Here is a 7,320-nt window from a genome sequence, read left to right on the forward strand (position 1 = left end):
TGGCACCAAAAATGCACCAGCTAATTAATAGTTGTGATAGAAGTGAAGGAATAAATCCAGATTCAAGAAATAAATGATAATAATAACTAAATTATACCGGAAACTGTTCTAGGGAACCATTTTTGGTTATTAAAGAACTAGTTATCAAGTAGGCTTATTCCTCATTCCTTTAGCATTCTAAATCACTTAGGGTAGTTCTTAATCTCTGTGAGATAAGTTTTATCCCATTCTATGCTGTTGTTTCATATCTGATCTCCTTTGCTTTCTAAAAATCTCAATTTCTCTATTTTTCTACTAAAAATTAATTATACTAAGTCCACCAATGCAGACCTCAGAGGATGCTAAATTAAGAGTCCAATGGCTCATGAGTCTTTAATGTAACAACATGGAACAGGATGACATATTTATTGCTACCTCAAATTTTCTGAAAAGCTGCAAGGTCATCACTTGATTCAAATTTGCATTATTTGTCTACAGTGTCATTAAGTGCACATACATGCAAATATGAGACGGGTGCTGGTGGCTCACACTTGTCATCCTAGGTACTCAGGAGGTTCAGACCAGAGGACTGGGGTTCAAAGCTAGCCTGATCACGAAAGTCCATGAGACACATCTTCAATTAGCTTCCAGAAACCCGGAAGTGGTGCTGTAACTAAAGTGGCAGAGCACCCAACTTGATCTGAAGAGCTGAGGCACATGCCCAGGATCAGAGTTCATGCCCCACGACCAATGAAAATGTGAAATGTACTTGAAGTTTCCCCAAAAGAAACTACAAAGTCAATAGTAATCTTCCCAAGCAGAAAAAATTTTCCAATATGAGTCAGTGCACCTACTTTTGCTGAGTTATTTAAGTTATGGCTTCCTTGCTGCACATATTCTCTTCTTTTAAAAATTGTCAAATATTACCTTTATAATAAACTGCATCTAATATTTCTTGGTTCAAGAGAGAAGTCCATACAGTTGATGTGACTTGATTTTCTTACTGTCTTAGTTCAAAGCCAACTCAGGAAGGAGAGTCTTCAAACTCTTATCTGTAATTAAACACCAAAAATCCAGAAGTGGAATTTTGGCTCAAGCAGTAGAGTACTAGCTTTGGGGGCAGGTGGGCAGGAAAGACAAAAGACAACTGTTCAGGGACAGGGTCCAGCCTCTGAGTTCAAGCCCCAGAAGCGGCACAAACTAAACAAACAAAGAAGAAACAAAAAACCCCACATATTTTTTTGGGACCATCTTTAAAACACTGCTTTGAAAAGAGGCTCCTTTTGCTGATCATACTCACTGAGTCCTGCTTTTTGGAATCCTTATTGATATGGTGAACTCAGGACCAGAATAAAGGAATGGATATCTGACTTTTGCAACAAGAGAATCATCTCAGGAGTTAAATATTCATGCATAAGACATTTTAAAACCTCCATGTCTTTGTTTCTTTGTAGTAGAACACTGTAAAACAATGTTATTTCCTTTTTTTCCATGCTGGCCTTCAAATGGCATATTGTTTCCTTTTGTAATACTGTCAACTAGAAGTTTACAGACAAGTTTTATGTCTAAAGTGCACACTCGAAAAAGATAGGGACAGAGTTCCCTTCAAGCCTTGGATTATATTCTTGTACAGTAAAAATGAGAGCACAAATTAACTTGAACTTTGTCATTTCTCTATGTTCAATTTCTCTCCTGGATTCAGTTTCTACTTCCTGTAAAAGTTCCTTCCACTTACTTTCGGTAACAACCTATGGTATTTCTCCAGGAAAATGAATTTTTTCTGGCTTCATTGAGATAGCACAAAGGCATCTTTAGACACGAGGTAACACGTGTTTCAGAGACAACTTAGTAATGAGAAAATATGGAATTTACATGGCTTATAAAACATTATCCACGTACATATGGCTGTATAAGACGATGTTAAGTGAAATGAACCCCAAATACGGACACAACTTGTTTTTTACTTTCTTAATATTGTTTTTAATGTATCTACCATGTATTATGTGATTTTTTGTTTCTCTTCTATTTTCTTCCTCCATGGTATAACCCGTTTCCACTGTATTTGAGGTCGGTGAGCTGCAACTTGCATATACATTTTTCTAATATGGGGAGGGGAAGGGAAATAAAATGCTGAAATAAGTATACAGTATGACCCGTTGTTACAATGAGATGAACAAGACACTATGTTGAAAATGAACTTTACTAGTTGGGGATGGGAGGGAAGAGTTGGGGCAGTGTGGAGAAAAGGAATGACAGGGGAATAACAAAAGAGGATGTAACAATGTTCGGTAGATTATGTACTCATTAACTTACTTATGTAATTCTAACCCCTGTGTCCACCATTTTCACCATAAATAAAAAACATTATCCTGGAGTACATTATGTTCAAATTTCCTAAGTGCTCTGTTAATTAAGACCAATTTTAAGTGGGAAGAAGGTTCTCAGAAACATTTTTTGTCAGTGTTTGTGTTGTGCATTATTACCCAAGTGTACATAAGTTAACAGAAGGAGAAACAATAGGAATAGGAGAAAGAGAAGTTCTGTGTTTAAGTATAATGGTTCAATACTCTATAGAAGACTCTGCAAATAAGACAACGTTGAAATAATAAAGCCAAGGCCAGTATGTAGATCTATGGGAGTGACATAGAGAAAGCATTATTACTAAGTGGAACATGAAGGATGAGACCACTCTCTTTCTTCTACTAGCTCTAAATCATGATAGGTAATCATGAAAATTTGTAAAAATTAGAATGGAAGAATAATTCAGGTTCCAAGCCAGTTAGTTCTAAGACCATGGACTTAACTGGAAAAAAGTCCTTTTCGAGAGAGCAGGAATTATACTAGCAATGAACTAGTGGCTAAGATCGCATTTCTTTTTCTTTTTCTTTTCTTTATATTGTAGATATTTCCTACTTATTACAAATGAGGAAACCACGGAATCTGTTTCATTGTGTCTTGTTTATTTTACTTCGTAGAATTTTTCCAAGTCTTTCCAGTTCCGTATGAATTTGAAGTATAGAATTCCACCGTGCATACATAAACCACATTTTGTCAATTCGTTCATCTACTGAGTGGCATATTATTTTAAAACATGACTGCATATAAGTATCACTTAGTGTCATTCAAAAATGAGAGATGTCACCTCCAGAGACATTCTAAAAGCATGATTTCTAAGTAAGATAGGATTTTATGGTGGTATGAGTTTTGAGATATCTGGATGTGTCTCATGTATGTCTTGCATACATGATAAAAATGGTAGTGTCAAAAATATTTCCTTTGAGAAAGATATAGGAGCCTGCCAGAAGTATAAAATAGTTCAGATAATTTTGAAGTATTTAGAAATGCAAGGTCAAGTATGTTTCTTTAAATAATAATTATGTAAGTGGAAGGGCAAAAGAAGGGGAAGAGAAAAAATAAGTGACAGCAGATAATTGTCCCAATAGAATATAAAAAACATAATCTATAATTTTCAAGTTAAAGAGAGACCAATAGAACAAATGCAAAATATTTACTTGACTTTATCCTACTTTAATGCTCCAATGGCTTTCATAAAATGCAGATGCATAGTTTTGTGTGTTCTGTCATTTGTTAAGCATTTCGTCCAGAAAAGGTTATCAATTACTTATAAATGATGCATAATTCCTAGGTATTCCAGTTATCACATACACTCTTGATTGAGATATCTCTGTATAAACTCAAAATAACGGACAAAAAAAAACCCTTAAAATAAACAGAAATCACACGTTTGTTTTAAACGCTGTAGTTTACAGAGTTTTTAGCCAAAACCAAAAACGTCTATTTAGATATTCTTCATTTTGTGTGAAGAATTTTTAACAATAGTTTATTTGCTGACATGTAATTCACTTGCAATATACTATCTCCTTCTATTGTATACACTTAAGTGCTTTGGAAGTGAATTGTAACTTCATAGGTTTTCAAAGCCTAATTTTCACAAGCTTGCATTTCTTAAAATAGAAATGCTAAAAATTTTAGAACAGACATTAAAATAGATAAAAAATTCTGTTAATAGAATTTGTCCAGCATACATGCTCTGTAGTGTGTATTTTCAAAATTTTATTTTGGGGATTTTTCCAGGGTCTCACACATACTATTTAAGTGCACTGTCAATGAACTACAATTCCCTGTCCAAATACTTCTTTTTACTTCTCTTTAATACATTCATAGAAGTATAATGAATTGATCCTATACAATTCTTTTTGACCTTTGAGACTTGAAAACTTGCTTGCTAAAATGATTGCAGTATTATACAAATGGATCACTGTGAGTAGTTTATCAGTTCCTCCACAATGCATTACAATATTTTGTGTCATCTTTTTATATTAGAGTCATACCAGTGATTTTTCTTTTTCTTTTTTTAAGATACTAAAGAGGAACTTATTTCATATGCTCCTCTTATTGACTATTAATTTACACATGTTCTTTAAAGAAATATCCTATTCAGGAAAAATTATATAGAAATAGAAGGTATAAAAATATTTAAGATTAAGAATCATTACAGCATTCACATTTTAGCATTAACAAATATGTTACGTCTATCTGTTGGATATGTTTTCACTTCGGTTATAGTGTCCTTTGAATTATGAGTATAGTGTCCTTTGAATTATGAAAGGCTATCACTTGATATAATCCAGTATCTTCTTGCTTTTCTTTAGCAACTAATGCTTTCCATTTAGAAACATTTACTGATAGAATGTCATGAATTTTTACGTTTATCTCTTATCGGTTTTACATCTCATACTTAGTTTGATAATCATTTTTTATTTTAAATTTTTGTATAAGGATTGAGGTAGGCCAGGTGCCTGTAGGTCACACCTGTAATCCTAGTTAATCAGGAGTCTGAAATCTGAGGATCACGGTTTAAAGCCAGCCCGGGCAGGAAAGTCCATGAGACTCGTATTTCTAATAAACCACTAGAAAGCCAGAAGTGGTGCGGTGGCTCAAATATTAGGGTGCTTGCATTGATCTGCAGAGCATATGGACAGCGCCTAATCCCAGAGTTCAAGCTCCATGAGTGACAAAAAACAAAACAAAAGAAACAAAAAAAGGGATTGAGGTAGTAGTCTAAGATCATTCTTTAAATCTCGAGAGAAAATAGTGCCAATACACCCATTTAAGATTCTATTTTTTCTTTCATAAAGTCATAGGATAGTTTTCAAAATCAATTGACCATAAACTGAGAATTTATTTTTGACAAATCTGTTACATTCTTCTATGTGTCTGCTCTTGTAGTAGAACTATGTTGTCTTTACTACTCAACATGGTAAAAAGATTCAAAGCTAGTATGAAGGCTGAAGATACACAATTTTACAAGATTGTTCTAACTGACCTGTATTCCTTGAATTTACATACGAGTTTATTGAGCAGGTGGACCAATATTCTACAGAGATATCTAGATGTTTGAAAGTGACTCATATTTTGTACCTTGTAAAAACACAAGACCCCAGATATTATATATAGAAAAATGTCTTCAGAGAATACTTGAAACAACTAAAATTAATTCAAGAATGAGTTACGATTTAGATAACACTGTAACATAACAAAACTGAATGATAACAACTTGAGCTGTACAACAGAGGAGAGTGAGAGGGGAAACAATGATGTACCACATAGGAGCTATATGTCATTGCTATTGTGTTTCAAAAAACAGAAAGACTTCAGAGAAGAGAAGGAGAAAAATAACGTTTCCTGAGACAAATTTCTTTTTAATCCATCTAATAGTTTGTACTAAAAGTCAGTGAAAATGGGAAAAAATAAAATAGAAATTAAAGCATTGTATATACCTGTTACAATGTAAAGAAACTATAACAGGAATATGATAATTTCCAAAGAAATAAGAGAAAGAATAGTTAAACTCTAAAGGGAAAAATAATGAAGAGACAAAAGAAGCAAAGTAAATCCTTTATCAATAACAAACACAAGAGTTTGGAAGTGGAAAGGCAGTGGAAATATTCTAAATAACAATAAAAATTGCTAACGTGGATAGAATATGTATCACATGTTATCATATATAATTTTGAAAGGGCATACTAGGAATGAAAGTTTGAAAGTCATGGTTTAAAACACTATTTGGATTATTACTAGACAGAGTAGCTCTGTGGTAAACCATTGGCCTTGCATATGTGAAGCAATGGTGTGATCTCGCAAGCATTACAAAGTACACACAAAGCACACACACACACACACACACAAACCACATAAACACACACACACAAATATACACACCACATACACACATTTGGAATATTGATTTTGTTATATTAAACGGAGGAAATTATCACAAACAGTAAAAGTATGTTAATATATGAAATCATAATATTGCTCGTACCATTTAAAAGGTTAGTAGAAATAATATAGTTTCAATATACTTGGATTTTAATAGATTAAGTAAATCGAAAATTAATAGAAGACATTAGAACCTTTGCAAATAAGTTTTAAATAATAATCATTTTGAAACAAGTGTCCTTTTATTTTGACAAAAGTTTGATGTTACTGGTGTTTTAACTAAAGATTTAGTATGTGATAGCGAGGTGCTCTATATAACACTAGCGATGGCTACATCTCTAATCAGTTCACTCTGAATAGTTTTATAATAAGGTCTCATAGTTTCCCAGTCTCTCCCGAATTACAAACCCTATTTACAATTCCCACCATAGCTAGAAAATGGATGCAACAAACCACCATGCCGAGCTCAAACTTTTTTTTAAATTTAAGTACAAATATTTCCAAAAAATGAAGGCTTTCTTAATAAAGTAAGTGCTTCTTGAAAATGCAGTAAATATTTGTTACCTGGACAAATATGTTTATAAATATAAGAAAATAAATGTATTTAAATTCAGTAACCATATAAAAATTAAGAAAATAATTTCAAATAGCCAAATGTTACATATTTTAAAAGCAAAATATATGTGACTGAATAATATACATGTGTAGAAATCATGCAAAATTATATTAACTGATCCTACAACTCTGAAAATAGAATTGCCCTAAAGAAACAAAAGGAAACATTTAAGCTCAAAACTTGAAAATTAGAAAATAAAATGAAGTAGGGGCTGGGACGGTAGCTCAGTGGTAGAGCGATTGCCTTCCATGCATGAAGTCCTGGGTTCGATTCCTCAGCACCATATAAGCAAAAAGGAAAAAGCTGGAAGTGGTGCTGTGGTTCAAGTGGTAGAGCACTAGCCTTGAGCTGAAGAGCTGAGGGACGGGACCCAGGCCCAGAGTTCAGGCTCCACAACCGAACCCCCCCCCCCAAAAAAAAAAGAAAAGAAAATGAAGTGTACTCTTTAGTTGACTTAATTAAGTGGAAAAGCTCTGTATATG

This window comes from Dipodomys merriami, unplaced genomic scaffold, assembly GCF_024711535.1.
Source record: "Dipodomys merriami isolate MVZ:Mamm:240054 unplaced genomic scaffold, mDipMer1.0.p SCAF_100, whole genome shotgun sequence".
NCBI lineage: Eukaryota > Metazoa > Chordata > Mammalia > Rodentia > Heteromyidae > Dipodomys > Dipodomys merriami.